The sequence below is a fragment of the Lithobates pipiens genome, unplaced genomic scaffold (genome assembly GCF_037356315.1).
Source record: "Lithobates pipiens isolate NorthernLeopardFrog02 unplaced genomic scaffold, aLitPip1_a1.2 Scaffold_8, whole genome shotgun sequence".
NCBI classification, from domain to species: Eukaryota; Metazoa; Chordata; class Amphibia; order Anura; family Ranidae; genus Lithobates; species Lithobates pipiens.
Genome location: NW_027507903.1, coordinates 564,722,046 through 564,740,044, shown reverse-complemented (window position 1 = coordinate 564,740,044; position 17,999 = coordinate 564,722,046). Strand labels below are relative to the sequence as shown.

The 17,999-nt window shown below is 46.3% G+C and overlaps 1 protein-coding gene across 2 annotated transcripts in view; it reads left to right on the top strand.

Moving 5' to 3' along the window:
* The first annotated feature begins 13,759 nt into the window (after positions 1 to 13,759).
* GIPC1 (GIPC PDZ domain containing family member 1) overlaps positions 13,760 to 17,999 on the top strand; it is a 52,412-nt gene continuing 48,172 nt past the window's right edge. For both annotated transcript variants that reach the window (XM_077470100.1, XM_077470098.1), the window contains exon 1: positions 13,760 to 13,912. The gene's annotated coding sequence lies outside the window, so the exon portion shown is untranslated. The remainder of the gene's footprint in view (positions 13,913 to 17,999) is intronic.

The window sequence follows — 17,999 nt, the reverse complement described above, 5'->3', positions numbered from 1 at the left end:
CCATAAACTGGCCTGCCTAACAGCCTCCACCCTCTTATACAGTATATGCTTTCCAAAGGTGTGCTCTAACTGAAAGGGGCAGGATTCCTACATTGACAATATCTTGTGTTCAAATGGGGGATTACACCGGTGCATTACCCTACAACACACAAACATTAATTAAGATGCATGAAAATATATTGTATATAATGTTAGGTTGGGTTTCCACTGCTGCATGTTGTTAATGACACCATGTGATTAGGTGGGAGGTGTTTTTGGAAAAGTGTCAGGAACTTTTTTCCAAGTTTCTCGCACATTGGGCAGCCCATTGAGGTAATGCGTGCACCAGTGACAGAACTATAGGGGTCGCTGCAGTCACACTTGCGACTGGGTTCTGCTGTTCCGCCGCTGTGGGGGGGGGCCCAAGACCTGGCATCTGCCCCCCCCTGCACCTCTAGCTGTCCATGTAGAATGCAGTGGGGGGGGGGGGGTGGGAGGTGACGATCGGCAGCTCTATGTTGCCCGTGGGCGTCGGGATCTCCCTGGGGCTTGTAGTTCTCTTCCTGAGTCTATACAATGGAGAGGGGAGGGGCCTCTGACCCGAGCATCTAGCAGTTTTACTCTTCAGTGTACAAGTGAGTCGGCTCTGTACACTGTTACTGATACATGCCTGGGTCAGAGGCTCCTCCCCTCTCCACTGTATACACTGGGGAAGAGAACTACAAGCCCCACGTAGATCCCACTGCCCATGGACACTATAGAGCTGCCGATCGTCGCCTCCCACCTCCCCAGCCAGGTACACGGGGAACCCCTGGAAGGGGGGGCTCTCTTGGGACATTACTGTAAGGGGGGCTCTCTGGGGACATTAATGTAAGGGGGGGCTCTCTGGGGACCCTGACGTAAGGGGGGGCTCTCTGGAGACACTAATGTAAGGGGGGGCTCTCTGAGGACACTAATGTAAGGGGGCCTCTCTGGGGACAATAATGTAAGGGGGCCTCTCTTGGAACATTAATGTAAGGGGGCCTCTCTGGGGACACTAATGTAAGGGGGAGGCTCTCTGGGGACCCTGATGTAAGGGGGGGCTCTCTGTGGACACTAATGTAAGGAGTGGCCTCTCTGGGGACAATAATGTAAGGGGGGGCTCTCTGGGAACACTAATGTAAGGGGGGCCTCTCTGGGGACATCAATGTAAGGGGGGCCTCTCTGGGGACATCAATGTAAGGGGGGCTCTCTGGGGACACTAATGAAAGGGGGGGCTTTCTTGGGACCCTGCTGTAAGAAAGGGGCTCTCTGGGGACCTTGATGTAAGGAGGGGCCCTCTGGGGACCCTAATGTAAGGATGGGCTCTCTGGGGACCCTGATGTAATGAGGGGGGCTTTGGAGACCCTAATGTAAGTAGGAAGGCTCTCTGGGGACCCTGATGTAAGGGGAGGCTCTCTGGGGACCCTGATGTAAGGAGGGGCTCTCTGGGGACCCTGATGTAAGGTGGCGCTCTCTGGGGACCCTGATGTAAGGTGGCGCTTTCTCTGGGGACCCTGATGTAATGAGGGGGGCTCAGGAGACCCTAATGTAAATAGGGATGCTCTCTGGGGACCCTGGTGTAAGGGAAGGCTCTCTGGGGACCCTGATGTACGGGGAGGCTCTCTGGGGATCCTGATGTAAGGGGAGGCTCTCTGAGGATCCTGATGTAAGGGGAGGCTCTCTGGGGACCCTGATGTAAAGGGAGGCTCTCTGGAGACCCTGATGTAATGGGGGGGCTCTGGGGACCCTAATGTAAGTAGGGAAGCTCTCTGGGAACCCTGGTGTAAGGGGAGGCTCTCTGGGGACCCTGATGTAAGGAGGGGCTCTCTGGGGACCCTGATGTAAGTAGGAAGGCTCTCTGGTGACCCTGATGTAAGAGGAGGCTCTCTGGGGACCCTGATGTAAGGGGAGGCTCTCTGGGGACCCTGATGTAAGGAGCATGCCTGGGACTGTGACGTCATAAAGGGGCGGGGTCACCGCATGACATCATCCGGTGACCCCGCCCCATACCTATATAAGTCACCGTGCACGTTGCACAAGCCAGTACAGCGGAAGACAGCGCCGGGTCAACATCGGAAGAAGAAAGAAGAGAGAAGAAGGACAGAGGGCAGAGGAGACCGGGCTCCTCCGATAGTAAAAGAGCTGCAAGAAGACAGCGGAGGAGCCTGGGAGAAGACGCCAGACACCGGGAGAAGAGGCCGAACAGAGCGGAGAAGTCGTCAGAAGACCCCCCGACGTCGGAAGAAGACCCCCGGAGCTGCTTAATAAAGGACTTTTAAAACTTGTGTTGTGTTTTTTATTGACATTTTTTCCCCAGGTGAATGAGTAGGGGTACGATGTACCCCTTACTCATTCACATACGGTGGGGGGCTGGGATCTGGGGGCCCCCTTATTAAAGAGGGCTCCCGGATTCCGATAAGCCCCTGCCCGCAGACCCCGACAACCAACGGCCAGGGTTGTTGGGAAGAGGCCCTTGTCCTCATCAACATGGGGACAAGGTGCTTTGGGTTGGGGGCCCCCCTTCCCCAAAGCACAAACCTCCCCATGTTGAGGGCACGCAGCCTGGTACGGTCCAGGAGGGGGGACGCTTGCTCGTCCCCCCCCTTCCTGACCGGCCAGGCTTCGTGCTCGGATAGGGGTCTGGTATGGATCTGGGGGGACCCCCATGCCGTTTTTTTGGCGTAGGGGTTCCCCTTAAAATCCATACCAGACCTAAGGGCCTGGCATGCTCCCGTGGGGGGGTACCCACGCCGTTTTTTTTTTTTTTTTTGGCGTGGAGTTCCCCCTTGAGAGCTCATTCTCTGATTGGCCACGGCAAAAGTCGTCTGGCCTGGGGCAACTTAAAGTCATGTTGTAAGTTGCCCCAAGTCGTGTTAACAAGTCGTGTCCAAGTTGCCTCCAAAAGTCGCGTTGGAAGTCGTGTTGCCCCTTTGTGAACCGGCTCTTAGGATGCAGCAGTCATTTGCTGTTTGCTGAATAAGTACTTTATTCAATAACCATAAATAGTCTTTACTCTGAAAACTAAGGGGAAATAACTTTACTTGTTTCCCATCATTTAGAAAAAATACTCGTAGTGTTCTGCTAATTTCAGCTCTCCTTTTCTGTGTGCTCTGCATAACTGTACATCCTCCTTGGAGTATCGAAATATGCTGAAAATATACCCCAGATTTTTAGAGTGGGGGTCATATGAGACCTTATCTTGCCTGTAAACTACACAGGAAATTTTAATCTCTTGCTAGTACAAGATTTGACCAATTGCTGTAATCATCATATTTGCAACATGTTGATTTCAGTGTGCTGCAAATGGGTTGATCTATCAGACAAAGGCAGATAAAAAGAAAGTTTTGTTTGCTATGTTGTTACCTAAGATAACTCGTAGTGCTCTGTGAATCAACTGTCATGTATTACAGTGCCTTGCGAAAGTATTCGCCCCCCTTGAACTTTTCAGCCTTTTGCCACATTTCAGGCTTCAAACATAAAGATATAAAATTTTTATTTTTTGTGAAGAATCACCAACAAGTGGGACATAATTGTGAAGTGGAACGAAATCTATTGGGTTTTTTAGACATTTTTTGTGAAAAGTGGGGCGTGCAAAATTATTCGGTCCCCTTGCGTTAATACTTTGTAGAGCCACCTTTTGCTGTGATTACAGCTGCAAGTCGCTTGGGGTATGTCTCTATCAGTTTTGCACATCGAGAGACTGAAATTCTTTCCCATTCTTCCTTGCAAAACAGCTCGAGCTCAGTGAGGTTGGATGGAGAGCGTTTGTGAACAGCAGTTTTCAGCTCTTTCCACAGATTCTCGATTGGATTCAGGTCTGGACTTTGACTTGGCCATTCTAACACCTGGATACGTTTATTTGTGAACCATTCCTTTGTAGATTTTGCTGTATGTTTGGGATAATTGTCTTGTTGGAAGATAAATCTCCATCCCAGTTTCAGGTCTTTTGCAGACTCCCAACAGGTTTTCATCCAGAATGGTCCTGTATTTGGCTGCATCCATCTTCCCCTCAATCTTAACCATCTTCCCTGTCCCTGCTGAAGAAAAGCAGGCCTAAACCATGATGCTGCCACCACCATGTTTGACAGTGGGGATGGTGTGTTGAGGATGATGATCTGTGCTGCTTTTACGCCAAACATATCGTTTTGCATTGTGGGCAAAAAGTTTGATTTTGGTTTCATCTGACCAGAGCACCTTCTTCCACATGTTTGGTGTGTCTCCCAGGTGGCTTGTGGCAAACTTTAGATGAGAATTTTTATGGATATCTCTGAGAAATGGCTTTCTTCTTGCCACTCTTCCATAAAGGCCAGATTTGTGCAGTGTACGACTGATTGCTGTCCTATGGACAGACTCTCCCACCTCAGCTGTAGTTCTCTGCAGTTCATCCAGAGTGATCATGGGCCTCTTGGCTGCATCTCTGATCAGTCTTCTCCTTGTCTGAGCTGAAAGTTTAGAGGGACGGCCAGGTCTTGGTAGATTTGCAGTGGTCTGATACTCCTTCCATTTCAAAATGATCGCTTGCACAGTGCTCCTAGGGATGTTTAAAGCTTGGGAAATCTTTTTGTATCCAAATCCGGCTTTAAACTTCTCCACAACAGTATTACGGACCTGCCTGGTGTGTTCCTTGGTCTTCATGATGCTCTCTGCGCTTTCAACAGAACCCTGAGACTATCACAGAGCAGGTGCATTTATACAGAGACTTGATTACACACAGGTGGATTCTATTTATCACCATCGGTCATTTAGGACAACATTGGATCATTCAGAGATCCTCGCTGAACTTCTGGAGTGAGTTTGCTGCACTGAAAGTAAAGGGGCCGAATAATTTTGCACGCACCACTTTTCAGTTTTTTATTTGCTAAAAAAGTTTAAAATATCCAATAGATTTCGTTCCACTTCGTGTCCCACTTGTTGGTGATTCTTCACAAAAACAATTTTATATCTTTATGTTTGAAGCCTGAAATGTGGCAAAAGGTTGAAAAGTTCAAGGGGGCCGAATACTTTCGCAAGGCACTGTAATACATGACAGTTGATTCACAGAGCACTACGAGTTATCTTAGGTAACAACATAGCAAAAAAATATTTGCCTTTTATTCAAAATGCAAGATCAAAAATACATGCCACAGCAGAACCGAAAACGTTTCACACTACTAATAGTGTTTAATCATAGCTACTTTCTATCCACAACTTTTATTTATTCATGTAAACCTTTATCCCAAAAGGAAAAAACTATTGCTGTTACTGATTAGAAAGTGTGAGTTGGAGTTTAATGGATTGTAAACCTTATTTTTTTTAAATATCAAATATGGTATAACTACCTGCTCTGTGCAATGGTTTTCCACAGAGCAGCCCTGACTTTCCTTTTCTCGGGTCCCCCTCTGTCGAGTGCCCCCAAAGCAAGCTGCTTGCTATGGGGGCACTCATACGTGCTCACTCCCAATCCAGATCTGTGTGCCCATTGACATACAGAGTGTGGCTCTGCCTTCCCCCCTGCACCCTCCTCACTGGCTGTGCTTGTAATGTTGAACTTTGACATACCTCCCAACATTTTGAGATGGGAATGAGGGATACCTACTAACAAACGTATGTAGGTATAGAACACGCCCCCTGCCACACCCCCTTAAAGGAGAATTAGCCCAAAAAAAGGTTAATTAAATCTGAAAGGACTTTTTTTTTTTACCACTACTTTTCCTTTATATTGGTCTTTATAATATACAAATGCAGCAATTTAGAAATTGGATGAAAGGTTTAGCAATGGGAAACACTCTTTGAAAGATAAAAAGTTCATTTTAAATACAACTATATAGATCAGACCAAAATGAGAGACAAATGAGGGGGAAAGAGGGACAGAAGGACATTGTTCCAAATCAGGGACAGTCCCTTGAAATCAGGGACAGTTGGGAGCTATGCTTTGAGGCCATGAGATGTGTTGTAGGTGTCTCCTGCTTCCTTAAAACTCTCTGTAGAGATCAGAATTCAGCTTGTACTTGCTCTGATTTACAAAGTATTGACTTAAAGCACCAGCTTTACTTACCTATTCGACGAACCCAGAAGGAAGATTTTTGCTGCCAAACGGATAAGAGGGAAACTCTTGGCACCTCCTTGTTTGGCAAAGTTCTTACTGTCATTTGTTGTTTAACCGTAGCTTTACCAGTCTGCCTTCTAACAAGAGAAGTGTTTCAGAGCTTCTAAGCCCACGTACACACGGTCGGAGATTTTGCCAACCAAATCCGTCGGATTTTGTCCGTCGGATTTAGTCCGACGGATTGTGTCCGAAACTGTTGCATACACACGGTCGGGCCAAGTTGGCGAAAAATCCGATCTTTCAGAACGTGATGACGTCATTTTGTTACGATAGGACTACATTCAGGCTAGTAGCCAATAGCTTTGATGTAGGAATTTGATCTGAGCATGCGTGGCACTTAGTCCGATGAAAATGCTCTACACATGATCGGATTAGGTCCGTCCGGCCCAGTTGGTCGGGAAATATTTCCAACATGTTGGAAAATTGGGTCGGATGGAGATTCGGATGGAATCAGTCCGATGCATACCACACACAGTCGGATTATCTGACTACACGGTGCGATAAGACTCATTCCGACAGATTCTCCGACCGTGTGTACAAGGGCTAAGGCTGCCTTCAGCTCAAGCCAATTCAAAGAACTGGGAGGAGAACGAGTCCATCTCTTCACGACCGGATGACCCAGGCATTGTGCTCTCCATCCCAACAGAGTCATGTTTGTTGTTTAATTCACACACCAGGATGGAGAAGTTCTAGAATGTAATGCTGTGTACACATGGCCAGACTTTTTTCGACAGCAGAGATCCGACGGAACGAATCCATCGGACAATTCGACAGTGTGTGGGCTTCATCGGACCTTTGCTGTTGAAAAATCAAACGGACTTTAGATTTAGAACATGTTTCAAATCTTTCCAACGGACTCGAGTCCGGTTGAAAAATCAGTTTGTCTGTATGCTAGTCCGATGGACGAAAACCAACGCTAGGGCAGCTATTGGCTACTAGCTATGAACTTCCTATTTCTAGTCCATTCGTACGCCATCACATTCAAATCCGTCGGACTTTGGTGTGATTGTGTGTGGCCAATATGGAATTTCCTAGCCTATAGACCTTCTGTTCCATTGATACAATGTCCTCTGAGATGCCACCTTGCCAAAGGCACAATAGGTTAGTTGAAGACATCTCCCCCAACAAACCTTACCTTCTGATAGTTTTGTCAGTACAATACATTAGCTTTTTAACAATAAACATTTTGTTTCTAAACATACTACACTATATAGTATGTCTTCACGTTGGTTTCTCTTCACGGTTCATCTGTTCATTGCTTGGGAGCTCCCCCTCTGGCTACCTAGTATCATTGCATTTTTTCAGTGTAGCTTAGCTGTGTTTAGTGCCTGGGAGCCCATGACTTAAACATTATTTATGTATTATTGTACCTTTGATTTAGCCTTTTTTTGATTGACCCACTACACTTCGATACTTCATAAAATCATTGCTGCAATTTATTAATTTATCTTATTCCCCTGGGTCCTCTGGTTTCTACCTTATTTTATTTAGTATTTGAGATGTGAGTTTGGAGTGTTTTTATTTATGTTTGTGAGTAAAACTTCAGTTATGATTTTAGGTTCCTTCGACACGTGTCTGGATTTCTTGGCTCCTTGTAGCAGAGAGCTTTGACCTCCTCTCCGATGCTGTCTGAGTAACTTCTTTCCAGGCTTGAAACTTCTAGCCTCTCTAAATTAACTTCTTGAGTTTTGAGAACGAAAGACTGTTGTCACCCTTTCCTTTCTTGAGTTCTTATTCCTGATTTACCTCTGGTTATGCTTTGTATTGCTTCAGCCAGCCTTTTCCCCCCAAAAAAAATCCATTAAAAAAAAGTTCTGCTGCAAACTAAGTCCAATGCCCAATGCCTGAGCCATAAGGCCCTCTTCATGGTTACTGAATCATCCATGAAAGATGTCAACACATCAAAATCGGGTGCCATGGTTAACTCTTGTAAGGCAACTATAAAAGAGGTCCTCCTGATTTTCAGCTCTAAGCCCTTGTACACACGGTCGGACATTTCGACAACCAAATCCGTCGGATTTTGTCCGTCGGATCTTGTCCGAAACTGTTGCATACACACGGTCAGACAAAGTTGTCGAAAAATCAGATCTTTCAGAACGTGATGACGTAATTTTGTTACAATGGGACTACGTTCAGGCTAGTAGCCAATAGCTTTGATGTAGGAATTTGATCTGAGCATGCGTGGCACTTTGTCCGATCGAAATTCTCTACACATGATCGGAGTATGTCCTATCGGACCAGTTGGTCAGAAAATATTTCCAACATGTTGTAAAATTTGGTCCGTCGGATATTCCGACGGAAACAGTCCGATGCATACCACACACAGTCGGATTATCCGACAACACGGTCCGATAGGACACATTCCGACGGATTCTCCGACCGTGTGTACAAGGGCTAAGACTCTTGTAGGTGGGGTGCAGCGTGGTCCCGAGACAATAATTCACACAGGCAGGCGCAATATAACTTGTTTTGAAGAAATGCAGTAACACTTCAGAACAAACCTGGGGGGGAAAGTCACCCAGCTCACAATTCAGCAGCAGGACAGAAATGGATTCCAGCCAGAATCACAGCATCTGTCGAGAGCGGACCAAATGCGCCCTGGCCATCAGGTTCCAATTGGGAGAATTTCCAGAAGAGATGCGACTCTACGCTTACCCTCCTCGCCAGAAACTCCTCCCTATCGATGTTCCTGTCCCTCAGAGGCAAGGTATCTGTTCCTACTTTGCCTGCTCGCCAAAACGTGCTAAACCTGGGAGCCAGGGCTTTATATAGGCTCTGCCTGACACAAGATGGCTGCTTGAGTCAAAAGGGGGCAGCAGCATCCAGTAGGATAAATCCCCCCCAGGAAACCAGAGAGGAACCTTGTTCCTCGTGACTTCCTTTCCGACTGCAGTGCCGCTGTGAAATAGGGTCACGTGCAAGGGAGAAAGTGGACTGCATCTGTCTACATTCTTTTGACATTCTAGTCCAAGCCTGCAATGCTTTTGCCACAGAAGTAAGTGCCACCGCCACTCTGTAGGTTAAAATATACCTTATTTAAGCTCTGATCTACCCTGCTGTCCATCAGTTCTTCAAATTAAATAGCAGGAGTATTGAAAGAATCCACTTCTTATGGAAAATCGTACATAGCAGATTTATCAGATCTGGAGGGGGAAAGCTTTTGGAATTTCTGGGTTCTATAGATTTATCATCTCTTACGATGCCTGAATTGTTTATCAAACAATCCCCCCCAACTGTTCAGTACAAATGTGCCATGTGTGCACTCAGATGTCATGAAGTGAGCGTGTAGGCAGGAGTTAATTCTCTGCATGGTTAAAACCCCTCCCCAGTGAGTGGCATGGGGGGTTTGTCACTCTAATATATTTAACACCCCATCAGGTTAAAGAAAATAGATATATGGGAAGAAATGTTTTACTGCAGTCATTATGTGAGGTATAAAAGAATTAGAGATATGTCCCTTCAGGGTAGGTCCTTAGGTACTCTTGGAGAAGAAGACCTAAATTAATGACTGTTAGTGCGGAATGCATATTGCAAAGGCTGAGCCGTATCCCCTGATTCTTGTAGGTTCTGCTAAGGTTGGTAGAGAGAAGCAGGAGATGTTAGCAATATGCTGTACCGTTATAATACTTTTACGTGTGTTAAAGCAAAGCATCTCGTTAATTTAAGAGTCACTAAGCATCTTAGAGGTGAGCCTGTGGCCAGATGCATGTAAGTAACTAAGATGGCAGAATTCCTCCCTAACTCAGGGAGTGGTACTCTATCTCCACTCTGTAGAGGAAGATGGTGGGAGATGCCCTTGGCCAGCATGACCATTGCTGTTGCAAATCTGGGGCCATGCTTACAAGCAGGAGACTCTGCCATCATCCAGGGTGGGACTGAGTGGAGGAATAAGCCAAAACTTACCTACAGTAGCATTCACTTAAACCAGTACCCATAAAAGGCTTCATACCAGAAGGCAACAGATTCCAAAAAAGAGGTTGCGCCACTTAGGAAGCATCTGAATATGGAAAATTGACCTTGAACATTGGAGACTTCCATTCCAGGAGAGGCTGAACCTGAGAGGGAACACCATAGCTAGGAATAGCAACAGGAGCTGACTCATAGGAAAGTATGATACAACAGCTACTATACGATGACCATCCATCTTATCATATGGCTTTGTGTTATATACACGATCAGCCACAACTTTATCGCAAGTTTGTTGTGTATGGGGCTGCGTAACCTGCAGACCGGTCAGGGTACCCCATGTTGACCTGTGTCCACTGCTAAAAGCTCCTACAATGGGCATATGAGCATCAGAACTGGACCACCAAGCAATGAATGAAAGTGGCCTAGTCTGATGGATCACATTTTCTTTAACATCATGTGGATGGCCATGTGTGTGTGTCACTTATCTGGGGAAGAGATGGCACCAGGATGCAATATGGGAAGAAGTAAAGGCGGTGGAGGCAGTGTGATGCTTTGGGCAATGTTCTGCTGGGAAACCTTGGGTCCTTCCATTCATGTGGATGTTACTTTGACATGTGTAGCACTACCCCCCATAGGAGTCACTAGTGTCCCCACTGCTGCACAGCCAGTCACATAGCATTTCCTTCACACACTCCAAGGCAGAACACAGTCCTTGACTTGTTTTTGAATTTTTAGTAGGGGTTGATAACTAAGATGAGGTAGGGAATTATGGGATGCCCAACTTTAAAAATGCCCAAAGCTATTCACAAAGGGACACTTCCTCCCTATTTACAAATAGTCAAATTTTCCTTCCTCCTGCACAAACTTGGTTTTCCAGTACAGCACCTGCTGCTCAGGCTTGAGGAAACGTATGCCGCATACACATGACCGGACTATGTCCGAAGGGATTAGTCCGTTGGACAATCCAATTGTGTGTGGGCTAGTCCGATCGTTTTTCGGAAAAAAAAAAATCAGACGGACCTAGAAATAGAACATGCTTCAAATCTATCCAACGGACTCAATTCCGATTAACTAAAATCGGGAAAACCGTTCGTCTGTGTGCTGGTCCGACGGACCATATACGACACAAGGGAAGCTATTGGCTACTGGCTATTGAACTTCCTTGTTTAGTCCCGTTTACGTCACCACGTTCAAAACGAACTGACTTTCGAACGGACTTAGTCCGTTCGTGTGTGGCCAAGTCCGTTAGTTTGGAAAGTCCATAGGAACTCCCCCGAAAGTCTGTCGGGCAGACCGTCAGACCTAGTCTGCCGGAAAGTCCGGTCCTGTGTATGTGGCATAACAGTCTCTATAGCTAGTTCAGCAAAGGCCCATTACAGGCAGGGATTCCCAACCCCTAGACAAAGCAGTGCAGTTAGCAAAAAGAATGACAGTCCTCCTGCTTCCCTGTGGCCAATGATCCCAGCTCCACTTGCTTGCAGGAAAATACTAGCCCAGCCTTGGCTGCCTCCAGCCATGCCTGGCTGATCTTCCTCTCAGTCCTCCCAACGGACTTTCTGCCTCAGTCCTGCCCGACTGGCATACACACATGGAGACCTCCCAGAGCAAGGATAGATGAAGACTTGGCACTGTGCGGTCTTCAAGAGAAGCCTCCTGCAGATGGCAGCCTCTCCCCTTGTCTGTCCCACCATCACCATGCTGATCTACTCACAGGCTCGCCTTGCTCCTTCCCGCTGCCTCTCCGGCATGGATCCTTTCACTGCCTCCTGTGTCAGGATCCTTTCAAACCAGCTTTCCTAAGCACCTGGCCCAAGGTACCACCCCTCCCTGGCAGGGGTTTCCTCAAAGGCCACTGACAGACTCTCCTCAACACTCCACCTTCCACCCGACTCCCCCTGCTGACATAGCCCATGTCTATTTATGGGGTTGTCTCTGCCAGCCCACATCTGGGGATTGGCCGAGGCTCCATAAATATTCATTGTAGCTCCTCCTAACCCCTGCCCTCTAATGCTAGAAGGTTCTTCAATATTACAGACACTAGTCGAGGCACTTGCCAGGATGAGTCATCCAGCCCTGGCCTCTAGTATCCCTGACCCTATTCAATGACTCAGGTTATTCCAGGCCAGAATATGTTTTTCCTACACTCACACTAGTAGCCCATACCAGAGGGTGTGAGGTACCACCTACCTCAACATTGCTGGTGACCAAATAAACCCCTTCATGGAAATGGTATTCCCTGATGGCAGTGTTGGGTTGCCACCTTTGCTTTAAGCCAAACCCACACTTTTTATTGGTGCATGGGAATTTATTTTTGTTGTAGTATACACTATAGAACTGTAAAAGGCCTGCAACACCTTTAGGTGGCCCAAAGAAAGTAGTAATGCGGCGCATGTAACAGTTGGGGTAGTCGTCCTCCTCCAATGGGATCTGCAGCAGCAGCTGTAGGAGGAGCGGAGGGGCTCTGCCTGTCCAAGGCACCTCCGCGGCAGTGGAGCTGTGCCAGCTTGGGCACTGTTCTCCTTGTTTTGGGATGTGATGTCTCCAGGAGGTGGGCTTGTGGCAGATTAGCAACCTCTACAGCAGGGTTTCTCAACCTTTTACCCACGAAGGAACCCTCCAAATAACTTTCCAGTCTCAGGGAACCTCGGCCAAAAATTACTATATCTACAACTCCTGATACATTTGGTACCATGGTCATTGGGAAGAATGCACCTTACACTTGTGGTCATTGGGAAGAATTACCTCTAACAGATAGCTTAAAAGATCAATGGTGTCAGTGGAAACTTATCTGAGAGGCAGAAATTGCTCAAGGAACCCCTAGCAACCTCTGGAAGAACCCCAGGGTTCCATGGAAGCATGGTTGAGAAACCCCGCTCTACAGCCTGGCCGGTGGAGATATCCCTGGGTCCTGAGACAGAGCCAGGCTGGATGGAGGTAGGTGCGGAATACACAGGGGAACTGGGTGTAGGGACAGTCCTGTCTGAATAATGTGTCCGGCGGACTGAACCCGGACACATGACACAAAACCCGGGCAGGCGGCAACCCTAGGCAGTGGCCTCTTTCGGCAGTATGATACGACCTGCCACACTGCGAAAATGATCCAAGAATGGCTTGAGGAACACAATAACGAGTATGAAGTATTGACTTGGCCTTCAAATTCTCCAGATCTCAAATGAAACATCTGTGGGATGTTTTGTCAAAACAATCGATGGAGGTCGCACCTCACAACTCACAGGACTTAAAGCATCTGCTGGTGAGGCGGCTTGGTGCCGGATACCACAGCGGACCTTCACAGGACTCGTGGAGTCCATACCTCACCAGGTCAGGGCGGCCTACTCAGTATTAGGTAGGTGGTCATCCAGTGATGGCTGATGGGTGTGTACACAGACATAGACTGGCCATATAATACAATCTTCATGTAGCAGCTCATGGCTGAAGCTACTGACCACTGCTGGGGACATCCCCTGCCATCCATCTCCTCAGTCTGGGACTGTCCCTGCACACCTGGACATGACATGATGTCACAGATGATAAACATCAAAATGGTGACAAACAAGAGCCCCGCCTCCCTCTTAGGAGCCTTTCTTTAATCGGCACTAAGATGGCGACACCAACTCCGCCTCCATCTCTTCCATAATCACCATGGCAACAGCTTCAGCACGTCTCCTTCGCTCATCCCCAGCCATAGCTGAAAGGCACCGCCCCGTTCTGCCCATCACGTCCCCTAGGCGGTGCCAGCCACGCCTTCCTTCAACACGGACCGCTCTACTGATTGGCCGGGTCGCCAGCAGAGGCTTCCTCTAGGGGGGCACGCCCACACTGACTAATGTGAGAAGACTCACCGAAACCGGAAGCGGTACCGGGAAGCAGCAGAGACGGGCGGAAGCGGTGGGATCTCTCCGGTGTTCCCTGCGGAGGGTGAGGAAGTGGGGGGTGTGTGTGACGGGAGTGTGTGTTCTTCTATGGTCACTGTACACCGAATCCCTGTATTCTGTGTGATGGAGGAGAGCTCATGTATCATACAGCCTCATCCGATACACAGTGTATGAGACAATAATAGAGGGCACACTCACACTTTGAATGACAATTGCTCGGTCATACAACACTATAGACAAATGAAAATGTTATCATTTCTTTCACACAAATAGAGCTTTATTTTGGTGGTATTTTATCACAGCTGGGTTTTTTTTTTTTCTGAACAAACAAAAAATGATGGAAAATTAAAAAAAAAAAAAAAATGTTTCATAATTTGTTATAAAATTTGGCAAATAGGTAATTTTTTCTCCTTCATTGATATTCGCTGATGAGGCGGCATTGATGGGCACAGATAAGGCACCACTGATAAGATGACACAGATGGGCACTGGTGGGTGACACAGATGGGCAGTGGTGGGTGACACTGATGATCAGCACTGTTGTGCACTAGCAGGTGGCAAAGGTGGGCACAGATGAGCTGGCGGGAGGTCTCCTTGTTTCGGGACCGATGTCCCTCTGAGAGCTGCCGGTGATCAGCTATTTCTTTTTTCTCCTCACGCTATCAGCGCAAAGAGAAAGAAACAACCAATTCCCAGCTCTGTTTACATCACATGATTAGCTGTCATTGGCTGACAGCTGATCATGTGGTAAGGGGCAGGGATCGACCCCATACTCCGATCTGTGATCTTATAGATTTACTGATCACAGAGCGCGCCCTGCAGGGGAGCAAAGTAGGTCCGCGCTGTAGCCATCATTCGGCTATAGCGTGGATCTGAAGAAGTTAACCACTTGAAGACCCAGCCTATTCTGACACTTCTCATACATGTAAAAATCTACATTTTATTTTTTTGCTATAAAATTACTTAAACCCCCCCACCCCCCCCAATGTAAGATGATTTTTTTTTAAGCAGAGGCCCTAGAGAATAAAATGGCGATCGTTGCAATTTTTTATGTCACAGGGTATATGCACAGCATGTTTTCACATATATAGAACACATATATATATATATATATATATATATATATATATATATATATATGTTCTAAGTAATTTTCTAGCGAAAAAATATTGATTTTAACTTGAAAGCAATAAAATGTTAGAAAAAAGCTTAGGCAGGAAGGAAATAATTAAAGCTTATTTTTTTTCTCATAAACGTTGCATTTGAAAAAATGCTGTGCATATACCGTGTGACATAAAAATTGCAATTATCGCCATTTTATTCTCTAGGCCTCTGCTTAAAAAAAAAAAAAAAATATATATATATATATATATATATATATATATATATATATATATATATATATATATATGTGTGTATATATATGTATATATGTATATATAATATATATTTTTTTGAACATCCCTTGTGACAGTAATAGTCAGTGACAGCTACTCTTTATGGAGGAATCTGGGGTCTATAAGACCCCAGATCCCTCCTTTGCACTTAAAATCATTCGAAACACCAAGTTTGGCAGTTTTAAATGCTGTAATTTTTTTTTAAATTTGGCGCCTTTAAGTCTTCAGTGATGTCATAACATCGCTTCCAGGTTGCTAGATCCGAGACCCAATCAAATAGATTCTAGCTTTGTTCGGGTCTCCAGCCAGCTGTTGGATGTCCCGGCTGGTCGCTTGGGCCTCCTGGTGGGACGGGAGAGCCCGGGCGAGGCAGCGGGGGCAGTCTTTAAAGCCTTTACAGGTTACCACTTTATATTTACACCAGAGGTCTGCTGCTAGAATTATTTCTGTTGATCTTATGTTCATGGCAATACCTCACCTGTGGTGTCATCGCTTTTTATGTTAGTACGCGGGACCGATGTGTGCACCTGCCTTTGGGGGTGCGTTAAAAAAATTATTATTTTTTTTTTTTAACATTTCAGCTCTGGAAGGTTTACTCCCCTCATGACCAGGCCATTTTTTGCGACATGGCACTGCTTTGCTTTAACTGACAATTCCACGGTTGTGCGACGATGTAACCAAAATATAATATATATACTCCTTTTTTTTTTTTTATTTCCCCTACAAAATAGAGCTTTCTTTTTTTTTTTTTCTTACAGTGGTACATTTTCTCAGCCTAAACATTTCATATGTTTTCTATTGTGAATAAAATGTGGGTTTATGAGATTTGCACGTCATTGCATTCTGTTAATTATGTAGATTTTACACCGCACCCCAACTTTTGTGGAATTGGTGTTGTGTGTGTGTGTGTGTGTGTGTGAGCTGCACAATTAATCGTCAAGAATCGTTATCGCAATCTTGACTAAAGTGTTTCACAATTCTTTCTATGCAAAGTATTCTCTCTGCTTTTCTGAAGCCACAGCCCTCAAAAGAAAGGAAGAGAAAAACTGAGCAGTCTGTTAGGAATCAAAACATTCTTTATCAGTTGAACTTAAGTATAAACATTGTAACAATTTGTCAATTGAATAGACTGTGTGTAAGAGCCGGTTCACACAGCGGGCGATGCGAGGCGACACGACTCGCCTCGCCTCGCTCTCGCAAGTCGCCCCCGTTCTGTACAATGGAACCGTTCTGAGAGGAGCGACTCGAGTCGCTCCGACTCAGAAAAAAGGTTCCTGTACTACTTTTGGGCGACCTCGGGGCGACTTGCATTGACTTCTATACAGAAGTCATCTGCAAGTTGCCGCTGAGGTCGCGGCAGGTCGCGGCGAGGCAAGTCGGAGTCGCCTCGCCTCGCCTGCAGTGTGAACCGGCCCTAAGGGTCCTTTCACACGGGGCGGATCAGTGCTGATTCGCCCGTGGATATCCGCTTGCACAGCGGAGATCGCCGGAGCATGACAGGTCAGTCTCTGCACACTGCACAGGGACGGACCTGTCACAGCGCCGCTCTCTCCTATGGGAGATCTGGTGACGACGGACCGCAGTGTCCGTCATCACCCGATCTGATCCGATGTCGCATGGAAAAATAGTTTTTTCCTCCGTCACACTTTTTCGGGTCGGATGTCCTACTAGAGCTCTATGGAGCACCCATTCAGGTCCGTCTGAAAAACTGACAGGCGGATCTGAATGGATCGTCCGTGTGAAAGGGGCCAAAGTAAAAAAAGTTTAACCACTTAAACCTTTTTCTGATATTTGTTGGTTTCAAATTACTTAGAACCCCCAAACATTTTATATATTATACATATATATTCTCTTACACCCTGGAGAATAAAATGGTGGTTGTTGCAATATTTTATATCGCACTGTGTTTGCGCAGCGGTCTTCCAAATGCATATTTTTTTTTTAAAACTACTTTAATGAATGCAAAAAAAAAACAACCAGTTAAGGCCCCCTTTCACACTGGGGCGGTGTGGGCATTGGCGGTAAAGCGGCGGTATGCGGCCGCCAGTGGGGCAGTTTTAACCCCTGCTAGCGGCCAAAAGAGGGTTAAAACCGCCCACTGCAGCGGCGCTTTGCTGTCAGTATAGTCGCGCTGCCTCATTGATTTCAATGGGTATTCACCGCTCCAAAGATGCGGCTAGCAGGACCTTTTTCACTGCCCTGCTAGCGCACCGCTCCAGTGTGAAACCCCTCCGGCTTTCACACTGGAGTGAAAGGGGCTGTTTTTTTCAGGCGCTATTTATAGTGCTGTAGTGCCTGAAAACCGCCTCGGTGTGAAAGGGGCCTTAGTTAGCCCATTTTTTTATTTTGTATAATGTGAAAGATTTTACAGCGCGAGAATTGTGAGAGAATCGTGATCTTTTTATTCTAAGCAAAAAAAAAATCATGGTTCTCATTTTGGTCAGAATAATGCAGCTCTAGTGTTTGTGTATGTGTGTGTGTGTGTGTATATATATATATATATATATATATATATATATATATAGCTGGGAAAATTAAAGATTAATTCCTCGATCAGCCCAATACAGTCATACATACCTACATACTGTACACATATCTACATGACACACACCCACTTATACAAACACACACACTAGGGTTAGTTTCAATGAAAGCTATTTACCTACCAGCCTGGTGTGAGAGGAAGGTGAAGCTCGCACTGTGTGATATCCCAGTTACTGACATAAGGGGTCAG